The 17,550-nt window shown below is 45.5% G+C and overlaps 1 long non-coding RNA gene and 1 pseudogene across 1 annotated transcript; one reads left to right on the top strand and one right to left on the bottom strand.

Annotated features, from left to right (window-relative positions):
- Positions 1 to 4,275, bottom strand: part of LOC139039816 (large ribosomal subunit protein uL15m-like) — a 64,741-nt pseudogene extending 60,466 nt beyond the window's left edge.
- Positions 4,276 to 5,069: 794 nt separating this feature from the next.
- LOC123283978 (uncharacterized) lies at positions 5,070 to 17,035 on the top strand. The gene is made up of 3 exons (XR_011493031.1): positions 5,070 to 5,208; positions 15,949 to 16,053; positions 16,147 to 17,035. It is a non-coding gene; the product is annotated as an uncharacterized lncRNA (long non-coding RNA).
- Positions 17,036 to 17,550: the final 515 nt, after the last annotated feature.

Here is a 17,550-nt window from a genome sequence, read left to right as displayed (position 1 = left end):
CTGGGTCTAAGGTATATAGGAATTCTCTGCGCTATTTTTGCCATTTTTTTCTACTTCTATAATCATTTCAAAGTAAAAAGTTTGTAAAAATAATTTCAGATGAATGATAAAGAGATATGGGGGATCACTCAATAACTCTTACATAAAATATGCTACCTCCTCGGGGCTGGCCCTGTGGCTGAGCGGTTAAGTTCGTGCGCTCCACTGCAGGTGGCCCAGTGTTTCGTTGCTTCGAATCCTGGGCGTGGACATGGCACTGCTCACCAAACCACGCTGAGGTGGTGTCCCACATGCCACAACTAGAAGGACCTACAATGAAGAATCTACAACTATGTCCTGGGGGGCTTTGGGGAGAAAAAGGAAAAAAAAAATATGCTACCTCCTCCAATAATTGTGCTAAAAAAAGCCCAAGAATTGCAAATAAGGCATAAACAAGAATAATCTGTAAGTATTCACTAAAAACCTGTGATTGGGATAATCTAGAGAGCCGACTAACTTTCCTAGGGCACTGAAGTCTCTCCAGATAAATAATCTACCTCATTTTCCCTATTAATCTTTTTTAATTCAATTCAACTTATATTTATTTAACATCTACTATGGGCATGGAACTGTGCTGGGGCCTGATAAGATTTTGATACATTAAGAACATTTCAGTACACAAAATGAGAAAGAAAAACATAGAGTAACAAAACTGGAAGGAACTTTTCACTCCCATACAATCTAGCAATCAATACCGGCACCCTTTTTAGTGTGATTGCTGCTAGGAGCTCAAGTGTATCCCCTTTGCATAAGCGGTTCTGACCTCTACAATTATCTCCAAAAATTATCCCTGAAGATGCCAAAATGACTCTAAAACATACTCCATTTCTAGTACATTTTTCCTTCTAATCATTATGTTGTTGGTGCATTACAGTACACAACACAAAATTAAAGAACTTGATTCTCTGAACGTCAAGGAAGGGTCAAGCTGGTATAAACCCACAGACGTTTACTTACTAGCCTCTTAGAAGAGGTCAAAGGCAACATCACATAAGGCCGGGGTTCTCAAAGTGTGCCCTCAGAGTCAGCAGCTTTAACATCACCCAGGAACTTGTCAGAAATGCAAATTCTCAGTCCCAGTCCAGACCCGCTGATTCAGAGACCCAGCCCAGCATCTGCGTTTTCACAAGCCCCCCTAGCTGACTCTGATGCACCATCAGTTTGAGAACCACTGATGGAACAGCAGAAAGACTGGCCCCGTGAATCTGGAGGCCTGATTCCAATCCTTGCTCTGCCACTCACCTCTACAATGCATTAGCCGCTCAGCTTCTGTGGGGCTCAGCCTCCTGATCAGTGAGGGAACTGCAATAGCTCACTACCACAGTCCTTACACCCTAATTTGATAACCATGAAAGCATTCATTTGTATAAGGCCTAAAAGTGAAAACACCACTGCAGTATTTCACCACGTATTTCTCTCTTTCATCCAAATGAAACAATTAAAATTTCTTCTTGGCATCCACCAGCCTCTGAATCAGACTTAACGTATCTACAATAATTTCTTCTGATTTTAAATAAAATTGTGTTTACTACTTTGCTGTAGCAAAAGCCATATAAATGCTAATTTTACAGTTTCCTATTTAGTTCTCTATCAAGCCTATTTTGGAGCAATTCCTCATAATAACAAAAATTCCAAGAAACCCACCTACTACAGACTAAATTGTGCACCCCGCCCCCCCTACACAGACACACACAATTTTGATGCCGAAGCCCTAATCACCAATGTGATGGTAGTTGGAAATGAGGTCTTTGAGAGGTACTTAGGTTTACATGAGGTCAGAACGGTAGGGTCTCCAAGACGGGATCAGCGTCTTTAGAAGAAGAGAAAGAGAGACCAGAGTTCTCTCTCCATCGCTGCCATGTGAAGACACAGCAAGAAGGTGGCTGGCTGTAAGCAAGGAAGAGCCCTCACCAGGAATCAGCACCTTGATCTTGGACTTAACCTCCAGAACTGGGAGAAGTAAATGACGGTTGTTTCAGCCACCTGGGGTTATGGTGTTTTCCTAGAGCAGCCCACAACGACCAACACACTCACTCAAAATACGCCTCTGCTGTGGGCACAGTTCAGAAGAACTGTGCTCCAACCTCGCATAAAGAATGTGTGTGATCAGACCACTGAAGTACTCAGCAACTATGAAAGAGAAAGAATTTTAAAACGTACAGATCTAGATACTTCCATTACTAAGAAACACAGCTTAATTTCATCTCCTAGTCATGGATTTATAAACCGCGATTCTTCTCACAGCCTGTGGAAACTATGACAAAAACCTCTCAGAGGAGATGTGAGAAAGACGGACAGAGGAGAATCAAATAAGAAGAGTCCGCTTTATAAAGGTTAGAGAGTTCTCTTCGAACACAAACCTAGGTAGCATGAATGTGGGCAGAAATGTCCCATCAATCAAGTGAATACCCACTAATCCTTGAGACCTAACTCAAATGCTGTATCCTGCAAGCTCGCGCCACTCCTTCCCAGGCAGTCAGACATAAATTACTCTGTGCTCCCCTCTCTCCACTTCAGCACTGAGCAAAAGGCACTATACTTGTTTATGGATCTGTCTCTTCCACCAGACCTTGAAATCATCTAGGGCAGCGTGTTACTCTCTCCAGCACCTAGAATGGTGACTGGCATGAAGCAGTTTGCTCAAGTGGAGCCACTCTGCTTTGCTGAATACAAGTGGAACTCTCTGTGCTATCTCACAGCTTTTCTGTAAATCTGAGATTATTCCAAAATAAACAGGTTTTTTAAAAAAGGCACCAGGAGCCACTGTATTATCAGTAATAATCACACCTGCCTTACATGTCACGCAAGAAGACACCAGCTACTAGAGAGCCTTGCCTCAGTGTTTTTCACACGTGCCAGCAGGAGTCAGTAACCTTACATGTAGCAAACTTGAAAAACAATGAGTCACAAACACTTGAGACGCTAATCCTGATCTTAACTTTCGTCAAACTGTTTAACTTTAGTCTCAGTTTGTGAAAAGGGAATAGTAATTCCGACCCTACAAGGCTGCCGTGCTACATGAAGTCTACAGAGTATACATCAAATGAGCTGTCCTAACGATGTTCTAATCAATACGTGTTAGTGACTTTCCCCAGGCAGTGTTGCATCTGGACTAACGCTTCACCGCAAACCAGGTGCATACTGTAACTAGTTCCACCGGCACGGACTGTAAAGTCCCGACACAATCACCATTCGGGCTATGATTACCTAGAAAATAATCCTACATATGTGTCCACAGATGCCAACCCTGCCAAGATGTCCTAGTCCAGAACCCCCCCACCCCAATAAACAGGCTATTCAAGACTCAACGCAACCGCAGGGGTCAGCAGCTCCTGGCACCCACCTCCCCCCGACTAAGCTCCAGAAAGCGGGCACGCACCCTCAGGCCGTGCTCGCCCACTAGGAAGAGGTGGGTATCTCCAGGGACGATCCCGCTGCTGCCAACAGCGACGTGCGGCAGCCTGGGGTCTCCCGCTAGTTGCTGAGAGCAGCGGGACCCTGAGTGGCCAGGACCGTCCACTTCCAGGCGTGGTGCTCTCGGGCACCAGCATCCTCAACCGAAGGAGGCGCGGGTGGCAGCAGCGCATCGGTGCGCTGGGGAAAACAGGGAGTGGGCGGGCAGCCACGGACACCACCGCCCGGACTAGAAACCGACACCGGGCAGCTCCCCGCCTGGGCGCCCGCGTTCCAGTCGGAGAAGCCAGGCGGTCGGAAGCGCCCCGACTGCGTGCAGGGGTGCGTGGGGCGCCCGGGGCGCCGCTCCCGCGCCGAGAGCCCGGGCCCGCGGGGAAACGGAGGCCCGCCGGGTCCCCGGGAGCACGGCTCGCGGAGCGAGCAGGTGACGGCGAGGGCAGGGCGGCTGCGACGCCGCGCGGGCGGCGGGCGGGCGTCGGGCGAGTCTGGGCGGCGTCCGGAGGGACCGGCGAGCGGGGAGGGGCGGAGGCGGCGGGAGGAGGGGGGAGGAAGAGCGAAGGGCCCTGGCGGGACTCCCGGCGCCCAGCTGCCCGGCCCGAGCCCTCAAGCCACCGCCCCCAGGCCCCGCGCAGACGCTGCACGGTCCCCGCCTCCAAACCTCCCCCCCGGCCCGACCAGAGAATAACTTACCCGTTTGCCGACGGAATCGCTCCTGCTGGCCCCTCGGACTGACTCCTCCGGCTCGTCGTCTTCCGGAGATGAAACCGGAAGCCCACCCCTCCCCAAGAGGAAAACGGAAAGCCGAAGGAGTCAATCTAAGGAAGGGGAGACGCGCGTCAGGCTGAGAGGCTGGCGGCGTCTGACCGGGAAGGCCACCTGGCGCTTCCAGCGGCTCCCCGAGCGGGTAACCCCCGGGCGATGCCGCCTCCTCCCTCTCCATCCCTGGAGTCATCACTGGGTGGTCATCTTTATCCATGTGCATATGCTTCTTTGGTAAAATTTTTTAAAGCAAATACTTAAATTTCTCTATCCCCAACCTCTTTGTCTTCTTATTACTAGTTAATTGGTCTTGTGGCTAATAACTGGGCGGATTTCTGTCACCCCTCTGAATGTAATCTGTCTGGAAAATACTTCCTATCTGGCTCCCAAACCACAGCAAGACCCAGGTAGCCACATGGCTTGGGTTTGGGTAGAAAACGTGGACCCATCAATGAGAGCTGGGGAGACCCATCGTGACCCGGGGAGGCAGAAAACCACGGCTCTGGACTCAGGCATCCCAGGGTTGGAATCTCCTAGATTCAATGACCTCATTCGTCCTCCTCCTCTCCTCACCTGGTGGCAGCTGAATAATTGACCAAGACACTGCAGGTCTCAGAGATTCAGCAGGAATGAAGATCAGCAAATACATCTTCTTATTTGGTGACTTGGTAAAACTGATGTTCCCTTGCTCAGAAATGGTTCTATTTTACAACCAACTTTTGTTAATTGACTACTATGAACACCCTTGTTAAAATATAAATTGGCGTCAGAAACCTCGTGTACAGTTAGTCCTTGGGACCTCTGCCAAATACATCAGGTAGGTCCACGGAATCTGAAAACCTCACAAGATTCAACCAAATCTGGCGAGCATGGACTGTGCTTAAATAGTAAAGAGTACCAAACACCTGCGAATATTTAACCAAGAGGACTTGATGTTGTCCAGCACCAGAGAAGAAGTGGCTCCTTATGGATGCCTCAGCGAGGCTGAGGCCACAGGTGGGTCCCGTTTCTGTGACAAGAGGCAGGGTAAGCTGGCCCCATGATCCAGCCGTTTTAGACATGACGCAGCAAGCTTTAAAACTGACATTTCAAGCACCCACAAAGAGATGGAATGTGTGGCACTTTGTTTTTATTTGGAATCATAAGAGAAACATTTTTAATAAACCCTTAACTTCTTCTCCATTAATGCTATTTAAATAGTGAATTCATAAAGACTGAAGTGATTTGTTTACTTATACTTAGCTGTAGAAAAATTACATGCTTTTGTTTATTTGTTTACACCATCCAATCCAATCGAGCCAAACAAGCTGGTCGACTGAAATGACTGATGAATGCAACCTGAGCTGACAGCTTCAAATTTGGGATGTGTTACTGATGTCAGGTTGATCAGTTCTCTGTCTAAAATTGATGCTATTTAAAGCTTTGAACTATTTAGATGTAGTCACTGAGTAAAATTCCAACGGGGTGAGAGAAATTCCATCAGGGCTGATTCTGCTGTGGTGAATTTCCATGTGCGCAGGTGTCAGAGGGAGAGTGGCCTCTACCGATGGGGTAGTGAGACAGAACAGGATGCAGGAGGGGCGGTGGGCTGGCGTCACTCACAGCAAAGGTAAAGAGGCTTAGAATAAAGATAGACGCATCTTCTCACAAGGAATCCCAAATGGCATAAGAGTGTGAATATTGGTCATTTCTGTTTCAAAACTTTTCAAGAAAGGAAAAAGTGAAGGGGAGGCAAGAAGTTAATATGTATCACGCTTCAATAACTCATCTGAAAATGAACCCCCAGGGAAATCATGGTAGTCGGTGGGGTAGACCAATGTTTTTATTAACAATATAAAAGGAATGTGTGGTGAAAGCAACGGTGACATAAGTACTGACAGTCAGTGGATGAATGATTATGTGTCCTGAGCACCTCAGGACACAGCAAACTAGAGCAATTCCACCAATCAAATGGCAAGAGAAGTCTAATCGAAGAACCATCCTTGTGCTGGAAGGGCAGAATGAGTCCAGTCCGGGGACTACTGCGGCCAGACTTGGGGAAATCAAGTTGTTGAAGGTAGCTGTGACTTTAGAGAGGTGTGCAACAGAGACATTAAGCCATTTCCGGTGTCTCTACCTTTAAAATAGTTTATTACTGGTCCAAATGTCCAAAGACGTATTAAAGAGGGAAAATATTATTTACTGGACAGAAATTCTCTGGATATTTAGATTCTATTGCTGTCCAGGGATGTGAGAGAGGGGATATGTCAGCAGCTCAGATGTAAGCTGGAAGGTTCCCGTCATTGTTAATGCAGCTTAGCCATCTCTAGGAAAAAGGCAGCAAATAATTGGGATCCCTCTATGTAGTTCCACCTAACAAAAGAAGAAATAAAGAGAAACTGTTATTTCCATTCAAATAATGGAGGAAAAGTAGTCTACAATTTAAACAGGAAGATTTGATGACACAAATTCAATCTAAAATACGCAGCATGTCGGAAGGTTACTGATGTGGACACCCTGTGGTTTGCACACTGAGAGATCAGCCCCCTCAAGAACCTGCTCACTGTTGATTTTCTCCTTCTGCGCGTGCTCTCCATCGTCCACAGTGCCCAGCGGGAGCATCAGCACACTCTTTTGGATGACATCCTGGAATATATTGGCAATTGGTATGGTTGATCCATCCCGGATCATATCTGGTTCTGTTCCAAACACTGAAACACAGGAAAAGAAGGCATTGAATAAATTAATGAGAAGACTACCCCCAGTGATCTCCGCAAATGTCGTGTTCACTTTATCTTTCTTTCTTTTTTTTTTTTTTCCCACCATGAAATTTGGTGGCTGGGATAAGTAAGCGTCTTGATACCATGCAATTTATATTCTAAAATAGTCAATAGAGTCAAGAAGAAAACTGTGGTTGCCTTACTTACTATTATCTACTTTTAAAAAATATTTTTAAATAATATTTTAAACTAACGTTAGCCTTACAGAAAAGTTGCAAAAGTAGTACAGAGAGAGTTCTCATATATTCCTTACTCTGCTTTCCCTAATGTTAACATCTTACATAACTATTGTACAATTATCAAGAATAGGAAATTAACATTGGATAATATTATTAACTAGACTCAGACTTTATTTGAATTTCACTCTTTCCCTTCTGCTGTACCAGGATCCAATGCAGAATCCCACACTGCATTTTGTCATTGCTCCTTAGTCTCCTCTTGTCTGTGACTGTTTCTCAGTCTTCCCTTGTCTTTCATGACCTTGACCCTGCTGAAGAGTACTGATCAGTTGTTTTGTAAAATGTCCCTCAGTTTGGGTTTATCTGACGTTTTTTCACGATTGGAAGAGGTCACGTGTTTTTGGCCAGAGTACCACAAGAAGATGTACCTACCTACTTTTATGGTTGCTTCACGAATTAAGTATTAGAAACACTACTATTAAATATTAGGAACACATTTCTTTGGTGTTTTGTAACCAACATATGAATAAATCGCTGTACTCAACTTTCACCTGAATGTTGCAGTGTTTGTACTCAACTTTCAAGGTATCCCAGGAAACAGTTTTAATGGATATCCTGGGGTTTAGAAAGAGATGAGTTGAAACCTTCTAGGCTATAGGGAAAGTTGCCAGAGATGGAGTGGGAATGAAAAATAAATGAAGACACAAAAGAGAACATGCCGTGTCTTCTGGATCCACAGAGCAAGGTGTGAATGTGAATAAAGATGATGTACGCTCGTGCATTGCTTAATGACAGGATACATTCTGAGAAATGCATCGTTAGGTGATTTAATTGTTAGATGGTTTAACTGTTGTGTACTCACACAAACCTAGGTGGTATAGCCTACCACACGCCTAGGTGATATGGTGCTAATCTTATGGGACCACTGTCATACATGCAGTCCGTTGTTGACGAAAAACTCATTATGTGGCAGACGACTGTCCTTTGTTGGCAGGACTGGTTTAGCACACAGACAGACAAAAAGGTGCCTTATGCATTCCTGCATTTTCCTGTACTTCGTGTCTTTACTGTTGAATTTGACATTTCAATCACACATCTCTCTTCAGCTGGCATTCCATTTAACTTCCTAACTCTTCTTCCTCATTTCTTCACCCCCAAAGTTTACTGGTAAAATACTGCTACAATTGAGGGCAGTGGGGATGATTGTGTAGAGAAGTAGGGCTCTCGGTGTTGGACTTGTCCTCTAATTTTTGATGTCTGTGTCCCTTGTACTCATAGACGCAGAGAGTTAGTGCTCCAAGGAGGTCTGGAGGCCATTAAACCCAGACCTCTGTGACCGGGAAGAGCAAGTCCCCACAGGGCAGCGCGGTGCCAGCTTGCTCGCTCCACCACAGTTTAGCTTCTTCATTTTTAACCCCAGAGGACTTCCTTTACTTTCGTGCAAGTTCAGCTGTGCTTTTAAAAGTTTTTATGTATCGGCCAATATTTCCATGAGTTTTGCAGAAGGAGGGTTGGGAGGTTTCCAAGTCCATCATTTTCCCCCAAATTCAGGTCTCCAGAACGTGAGTTTGAACCCCGGCTTTGCTACTTCTAGCTGAGTGCCCTCCAGCAAATTATTTAATCTCCTCGCGCCTTAATCTGCACCCCGGGGAAGGCTGTTGGGAGGATTCATGAGACGGTGTGTGTAAAGAGCCCTGAACCACACCGTTTACCATCAGTAATGCGGCCCATATAAAAGGAGAGTCCACAGTGAAGTTTTAAAAGTGTCTGCTTTATCTACAGCCCTACGGGGTACCACCCCTTGTTCCCAGTGTAGACCAGCAATCAAAATAGCATAAGTCTAACCTGTTTTGATGGCTCTTTTTGCTGCAAGATACTGATTATCTTTAACATTTGCGATCCGTGGGTGTAGTCCTAGTGCCATAGAAACAACCATCTGGTTGGAACGATTTCTTTTGGAAAATATATATTCAAGATGCTGCTTTACCTAAAGGTAACATTTTCAGTTGTAAGAGAAAATTTTGAGTAGCTCTCATAGCCTTGTATCAAGAAACTGATTGGAATCCCAAGCTGACGCATTCAAGCGTTCTGATTTTCCCTCAGCTCTTCCACAGGGAGGACGCGGAGTGAGCCGGGTCTCCAGGACGGAGAGCTGCGCCCAGTGTGAGGAATGCTTGCTCTCACTCCCACCCCTCCCGAGACCCTCCAATCCCCCCTCCTGTCCCCACCCCTCCCCGACCACAGTGTCTCACTGTTAATGTCGGCTTATTATGAATTTGGGTAATTATGAAACCTTGAATGATATTGTGGGTCATACAAATATGATGAATGTTTGAGGTAATTATGAAACACAATACAAGTAGAACTTCTCAGTTTGAATATCCCTCTTTTTGGACTCATCAGTATCTTAAGGAATATTTTGGGAACATTACACACTTGGAAATTTCCAAAAAGTGGGAGCAATTTCACGCTAAGCTGTGAAGGAGGCTCATTGACAGCATCTTTCTCTCTCCCCTGGGCTCCATTCCGGTTGCCATTATGGAGATCCACCAGAGAAAAACTCCATACTCTGAAATATTCATCCCTTCGACAAACATTTAAGGCACACCTGTCACGTGGCAGGAACTGTTCTAGGTGCTGGGACATAGCTGTGAGCAAGACGAAGACCATCCTGCGCTCATGTAAAGTGTGTGCTGTGAGGAGGAGGAACAGTCCATCCAGAAAGGGAAGGAGGAAGGAAGATGGAAACAAAAAAAACGGAGGGACGCAGAGGGGAAGGAGGATCTTTGAGAATGTAATTAGCGCTAAGACGACGATAAACGCGGACAGTGGATGGAGAGAGGGCGCCGAGGTATTCCTTGAGCTCCCTTCCTCAGAGTCTACCTTCTGTGCAACTTGAGGTGCACTGATGATAGGTCGATACTTCAGACACACACCTCCTTCCAGACACAAACGTTTTCATTAAGGTGGCTGCTTTCAGGGGGTTGATTTCAGACATCATGGACAAACTAACGCTGGGGGTAAAGATTTTCCGGCTCAGTCCAGCCGTAGACAAGTAGCTTCTCCGTCTGTGTGTAAAACCCATCTTGCCTTTTTATGCACCATTTAGTTTTCAAAAATTTCCCATCACTCCAACTCCAAATGGTTATTTGTCTGATGACTGTAATTGCATATAATTGAGGAAAGAGATTTTTACTGAACAAAAATCCTATTGGTTTCTTGACATTTGTTCCAGTCCCTTCTGTATTGGAAAAAAGTGATACTTCAATGCTAACAACTGAGTTGCTCACTACTGTGTGGCATGTGGCTCTCAGGAACGGCGCTGCTGGACAGAAGAACAATGCACGTTTGTTACCTGTGTTTCCACCACGGACATATTCATGTGAGGGACTAGACGGATTGAAAATTTTCCTACAACTCGGCCAGCTATGACTGTTTTAGCTCCAGGCTCCTCAAAGGCGCCCTCAATCCCGTGAATAGAAAGAGATGGGTATCGCCATAGGTGCATTAGAATTTCCTCCTAAATTGAAATAAAAGTATTTTATTATATGAAAGAATGTTTAATTAAAACTCAGTTGAATTGTATTGCTTGCATCACCAATTTCTGTACATCTGTGACACGGTTAATGGCAAGTTAATTATCGCCTCACTTAGATATGTCTGGACAAACAGTACAAGTGGACTTTCCCCTCAGGACACGAGATCTCTGCTGCCTTCGCCTGCCCAAGCCACTCCCATTGGCGAGGGCCCCTCGTCGCTGAAGTTTGCAGTTACTAGATGGCAAAGGGGCCCTTTCAGAAACTTGGGTTCAGTTATAAATTTCTATCCCAGTCATTGCAATGATAATTTGTGTGCTAAATGTATTTTATTTTTCAGAAGGCTTCAAAGAACTCTGCAGATGTTTGAGCCAGTTTTCAATCTTGCTATGGCCGCTGTAGAGCTAGTCTGAGGAAGAGCTACGCTTCATGATAATAAACTCTATCACTCTCTTCTGCATGCTTCTCCCTCTCTTGGCTGTTCCCCCAGGAACCAGCCATAGCTAGCAAACACCCTAGCAGGCAAGCGTTTTAAAAAGGAGGAGGAGGAGGAGGAGGAGAAGGGAAAAGGAAAAAATCTAAATTTGCCAGTAACGCTTTCGGCTTTGGGTCTGCTTATTACACCAAGGCAGCAGTGACGTAGCAGTCTACAGATTAGCCCCTAAGTCTCTTGGTTTTGTCTAGAAAAATGAACAATTAGGGTCATGGAGCTGGAATAACCTCAGACTATTCTCAATCTTTAAACAATTAGGGAGCCCAGCTCACCGGCTGCAGGCCGGCTTGGGATTGAGTCCAGAAAACTGATTTGGAAAAACGCATCTGTGAAATGAGCAATTGCTCCACGGTTAGGTGCCTGAGTCCGGTGCCAGTGGGACCCCAGATAAAGGTCTGCTTGATCTAGACCACAGGGAAGTGGCCTTGAAAGTGAAAGTCCCCCCTGGAATTAACATCTGCTTTCAGTTCTAAGATGTGCAGATAAACAGGACACGGTAAATTAAGCCTTGGGAAAATATTTGTTACCATCATTCTTTGTTCAGATTATCCATCAGCTTGTGATCATACCTTGGTGTCAAACAGAAATTTCTTAACCTGGCTGCTATTCCGGTATTCTTCTAGGTCCAGGTCAATGGCTTCGTACATTTTTTTTTTTTCCTCTTCAGTAAGAGGAGCCACGTGGTCATAGATTCCAGGGACCAGAATATGACCCGATGAGTCTACAAGGCTACCTACAAGATACACCCAGGAAACAAAGCCACATGGAGTCACCAGTATGCTGATGTTCTGGCCCTGGAGCAGGATCATGGGGGACTCTCCTGGGCTTGCAGCAGACCTTGTGACCGGCCCTGGTGCCCACAGCAGAGCCACTGACAACAACTCACATCCCAGAGGTGATGGTCAGAAGAAAGAGCTGGTCACCAGGCAAACTCAGCCTGAGTTGGACCCGCGTGAATGTCCACCTTGTCAATGGAGGGATGAAAACACACGGCTCTGCAGTAAATTCCATTGGGTATGACTTACCTGCATTATATGCCAGTTCTCAACTCCACCTTTATATCATAAACAAGCTTCTTTTTTTAAATTTTATCTTATCCTGAGTTAAAAAGTAACACGTTCATTATTAAGAAACTTTTTTTTTGAGGAAGATTAGCCCTGAGCTAACTACTGCCAATCCTCCTCTTTTTGCTGAGGAAGACTGGCTCTGAGCTAACATCCGTGCCTATCGTCCTCTACTTTATACGTGGGATGCCTACCACAGCATGGCTTTTGCCAAGCGGTGCCATGTCCGCACCTGGGATCCAAACCAGCAAACCCCAGGCTGCCGAGAAGCAGAACGTGCAAACTTAACCACTGCGCCACTGGGCCGGCCCCCAAAATTTTCAATATATATGTTTATATATATATATATATATATATATATATATATATATACATACCTGAGAAACTGAAAACCATCATTCCTTCTCAATGTTTCTCCTCCTACATACACCATAATAATATAATAAATACTCATCTTTAATCAAAAGCATAATATCCCTGAGGTCTAGTCTATGAGATATACATCATGACCACAAAAGCCTCCACAGTGAATAAGAAGATACTCAAATCTGTTCTTTATGAAAGAGTTTTGGACCAAGAGGAATGGGGGAAAATCATCAGTGACTATCTATAAAAGAAACAGAAGTCAAGATTTAGCAAACACTGCTCAATATCTTGAGAAAGTACTTATCAAAGATACAATGCAACTAGCAAGTAGACGAACAGAAATGACAGGAAAATGTCTCCAGGGCAGCCAACTTAATCCCCATTCAAGTAAAGACACTTCATAAAGATACGCTTCATATTCTTGATGGGACAGTCTTTCTTGACAATATCAGAAAATTACTGCGAAGCACTGTACTTTCAAATCTTTCTGTTAAAGTCGACAATTACAAAGCACAGAGTTGAAGGCTCTGTGAGGATGGATGCCTTCCACCTAGTGATTGGACACCTGCTGTGTTCTAGGCCCCAGAGGAATGAATACACAGGACAGCGCTGTCTCTGACCACAAAAGGCTAAATATCAAGTGTGACCCGACATGAGCAGACCACCAGGTGGCTGGCTCTGTAGAGACACAATTAAAGCCAAGGTAAACACTCTACCAAAATCTACAGTAGTGGGGACGGCAGTAGTGCGATACCTAACGGGCTTCCCAGCACTCTGAGAATGATCATAGACAGCAAAGCCCTGAGGTCTGAGGGTGTCAAGGCAGCAAAATGTGAAGCAATGTCATCACTGTTCTGGTTTTCAACCACATCCTCCTTGGGCCCCCTCTCCTGGTCCTCCGAGGACTTTGCCCAGACTTGTGTAATCCCACTTTGGGGACAGTACTGCAGATTGTTGTGCATGCATCAGCCTCCCTGCAGGTCCTGAGTTATGGAATTCTCCTCATTTAGCCCAATCAAGCATGTTGTACATTGAGTAAATGACACAAACTCATTAGTAAAATTCAAGTCAAAATAATAAGCTGAGCACTGAGTGATTGGGACTTGCACTGATTGGCAGTCCACCCTCTAGCACCCTCACCAAAATCAAAACAAAACATCAAAGTACCGCCAATAATACAATCACTAAGTCTTCCCTTTAGGGTATGTCCCTCAACTTCTGCTGGCATTCTTGTGTGGAAGAACAGAGCTGCAAAGATGAATAAGAGACAGACCCTGCTCACAAACCAGCCAGAAAGATGCAGGGTAAAGAAATAACTCTGGGTCCACGTGCAAAGAGCTCTAAAGAGGGGCAAACCGTCAGGAGCACAGAGAGCACACAGTGAACCAGCCAAGGAGGAAGCGTCAGGGAAGACGACTGCATCACAGTGGGGCCTCAGAGGTTGAGTAGGAGGCGACAGGCACAGTCTCAGTGGTGAGAAGAGAGATGCATGTCTGAAACATCCAGATTGACAACAACGAAGACCCGAAATACTCTAGCAGCCAGGATGCTCAGTGTCCACTTATGACACTGAGCTGTGACATTTTTCCTGTCAATTTAGCTGGTGTTACCAGACATTACCACAGTGTGTGTTTGTGTATTGGGGGATTCAGATGTCATTAGCAAATTAGGCTGTGATTTGAGCAGCGCGGGCTCTCCACATGTCACTGCACATCTCCTGAAGAACTGCCCGGCCCGCTCCACGGTGTAGGTTTCCACCTCAGACCCTGTTTTCTCAGGACACGGAGCAGCCGTCCCAGCTGCTGGCTCAGGCTGTGCCAGCAGACACACATCCTGACAGGAGAGAAGCGTAATGTCCTCCTTTTCCTTCCCTTTACATCCTACGGTGCCTTGATAATTGATGCATCCTTCCATGCTTCATAAATATTTCAGACCTTCACCGAGCCTTTCGAATCTAAAAACTTCTTACCTTTCCTCTCACTTTCCACCAAGGGGGTCATCTCCTACTATGTTGATGAATTAGATCATTACAAGAAATACTTGAGCTCACTGCCACAAAGTCTACAAATATCCCACCATTCTTAACCATCAATGACTCCTCTCCTGATTCCATTGAAAATTCATCTTGATCCTTGGTTTAGCCTAATTGTCTCCCTTCTTCCTCCTCTCTAGAGAAGTTTTATTATTGAGTCCAAATGTCATATTCTCTACTAGCAACCTCCCCTCCCCTCCCCCATCGAATTCCTTTCACTCATTCAATCTCTTCATTATTGAAACAACAGCCTCTCCTGAACCCATTTCTGTCTAGTTCTCGCCCCATGTCTTCCTTCCCCTTCACAATGAACCTGAAAGATCAGTGTTCATGGAATTACCATCTCCTCACTCCCCCACACTTCAGACTTACTGAATCACCAATGGTCTGTGTATTAATCAATCTTGATAATATCACAGCTATCTCCCCATAATTAAATCCAAAGAGTGTTTCTGCATCTTTCTATTACTTGGAACAAACGCAGAACTGGGCCACGATTGTCTTTTGGAATGATTCCCTGTCCTCGGTTTCTCGACATCTCAGGCTCCTGACTGCCTGTGAACCAGCTCACACTCCCTGGTGTCCTTCACAGGGTCCTTCTCACACAGCACTATTGCGAAAGCTCAGGACTCAATGTGAGCCCTATTCTCTCCATTGACCCTACGTTGTCTCAGTACTCTTGTGCATTTCTTCTATTCTTTGAATGCCTTCCACTGTTATCTCTATGATGACGATGTCTAAAAACCACGTCCAGATCTTATTTCTGAGCTATAATGCTACAGGTGTATGTTATAGGCACCTTAAGCAAACATATTTCCAACGGAAGCTGTTAACTCCCCCTCGCCAACTAGACACCCCTTCACCTCTCGGTCTCCGATCTCGTCTGATGACTACAGTTGACATCCAGGGAGTGATGTTTAACGCAAACTCTGAGAACCACCTGACAGAACAAGCACTGCTGCTGCCAGCACACTGAGCAGTCACCCTTCATCTCCGCCCCAGGATCCACACACGTATTCCTACTCTATACTCCGTTTCAGTTCAAAACGTCAGGTCCTCCGAGATCCCTTTGTTCAAACTGCTGCTGAAGTAAGCCTTCCCTCCCCGCCTGTTGTCTGGTGACTTTCCCTTCAGGCCACTGTGGAACAAATTAGGACATTCTTTTCATTGCATATTGTGTAACCTTTGAAATTGTCTCAAATAATAGTAAAATGATTATAATCACAGTGGATATTTGAGAACTGAGATATGAAAGTAGAGAGCAGAATCCTGATTTTATAAGAACAAATGCATGTTTACCTCTGCAGGGAAAGTTCATCCTCTATCGCACCAAACAGCATCCTCCCAGGGGATGAGACAGTGAAGCACGAGGCCTGTGCTCATTAAAGAACAAGGTTCCTGCCAGGAGGCCAGTAAGTTTGTTTTTCCATTGTTTCACCTCACAGTTAGACGCTTTGCGTGCCCTACGTGAGCAATTCATTTGATTTTTTTTGTTTCTTTTCCAGATTGGCGCCTGAACCAACATCTGTTGCCAATCTTTTTCTTCTTCTTCCCCTTCTTCTTCTCCCCAACCTCCCCTCCCCAGTTCATAGTTGTGTATCCTAGTTGTAGGACCTTCTGGTTGTGCCATGTGGGATGCCCTCTCAGCATGGCCTGATGAGCCGTGCCATGTCCCTGCCCAGGATCCCAACCCTGGGCTGCTGAAGCGGGGCACGGAAACTCCACCACGCGGCCGTGGGGCTGGCCCCCCAACTCATTGAATTTAACATGTGCTCTCTCTCTCTCTCTCTCTCTCTCTGGGTTGTCTTGTTTCAGTTTCGATGGGCTGGGGAGTAAGGTGAACATCCCTGAGGACTCCCCTTGCTGAGTGGACATGTGTGGTCCTGGTGAAAGCCCTCACCCAGTGGGGCTCCTAGAGATGTGACTCAGGGGCACTAATTCCCTTTTGGTGCCTGGCAAACTGGGACTCATCTTCCTCTGTCTGCTATTTGCTCTGTATTATGTCTGCTCCTTTGGAAGACAAAAATTTGTGTCCAAAGGGAAAGTTCCAGAAATGCTTCCAGGGATGATGATGGGACTTTGATTTCCAAGTGAGTATTTCTGGCATCTGATTCAATTCCGTTGTCATTAATCAAAAGCTGGCTCGTTCTGGATTGGTTCCATCCTTTCACAGCGATAGCACCATCTTCTACGGTCATTACCAAAAATGATCATTTCGTTTGAAAGCTCTTCCCTTAGAAGCCACTGCTGTGTTAGTACTTTATCAAGTTAAAACACTTAATTTTACATGCCTGGGTTTCTGTTTTGGTTTTTTGGTTTTTGAAAGCAGCTGAGCATGTTTGAACTGAAAATGAAAAGTATTTATTATGGAAGTACCCATGCTACCTCATTAGGATAGAAGAGGACATATCATTTATTTGTTATAAGATGCGAAAATTCAGAAGTTTTCCCTTGATCGGTAAAATTGCCCCTCTCAAGAAAGTTTTTTTTCTTGATGTTCAGTAACTTATTTTGGAGACCCACGGGGTCATGTCCAGTGAGATAGTTCTGTTGGAGTGAGGATAGTGCTGCTACAACCTGTCCTTCATGCCACCTGCGACATGCCCTACTCTGCACCAAAGACCAAGGACGGTCCTTCTGAAGACAGGGCTATGTTTGCATTATGAGTTGAGAGATGCTGCAAAGACCTCCTATGGTTTCCCTTCTACCCTACACTACACAAATAGACACTTAGGCTTTTAAGTCTTGGCATTTCGTCTCGAGTGTCTGTTAAAACGTGAGTATCTAGGATAGAAAGCGGCTGTCATCCAGAATCTTACCAGGGTTTCCTGCTGGCCACTTTGGAGGACAGAGCAGAGTGACCCACTAGGGGAGGGGCACATGACTGCCGGGCCTTGGGGAAGAGCTGA

This window comes from Equus asinus, chromosome 12 (assembly GCF_041296235.1).
Source record: "Equus asinus isolate D_3611 breed Donkey chromosome 12, EquAss-T2T_v2, whole genome shotgun sequence".
Lineage (NCBI taxonomy): Eukaryota > Metazoa > Chordata > Mammalia > Perissodactyla > Equidae > Equus > Equus asinus.
Note: the sequence above shows the minus strand (reverse complement) of the source record. Positions and strands in the feature narration are given on the sequence as shown.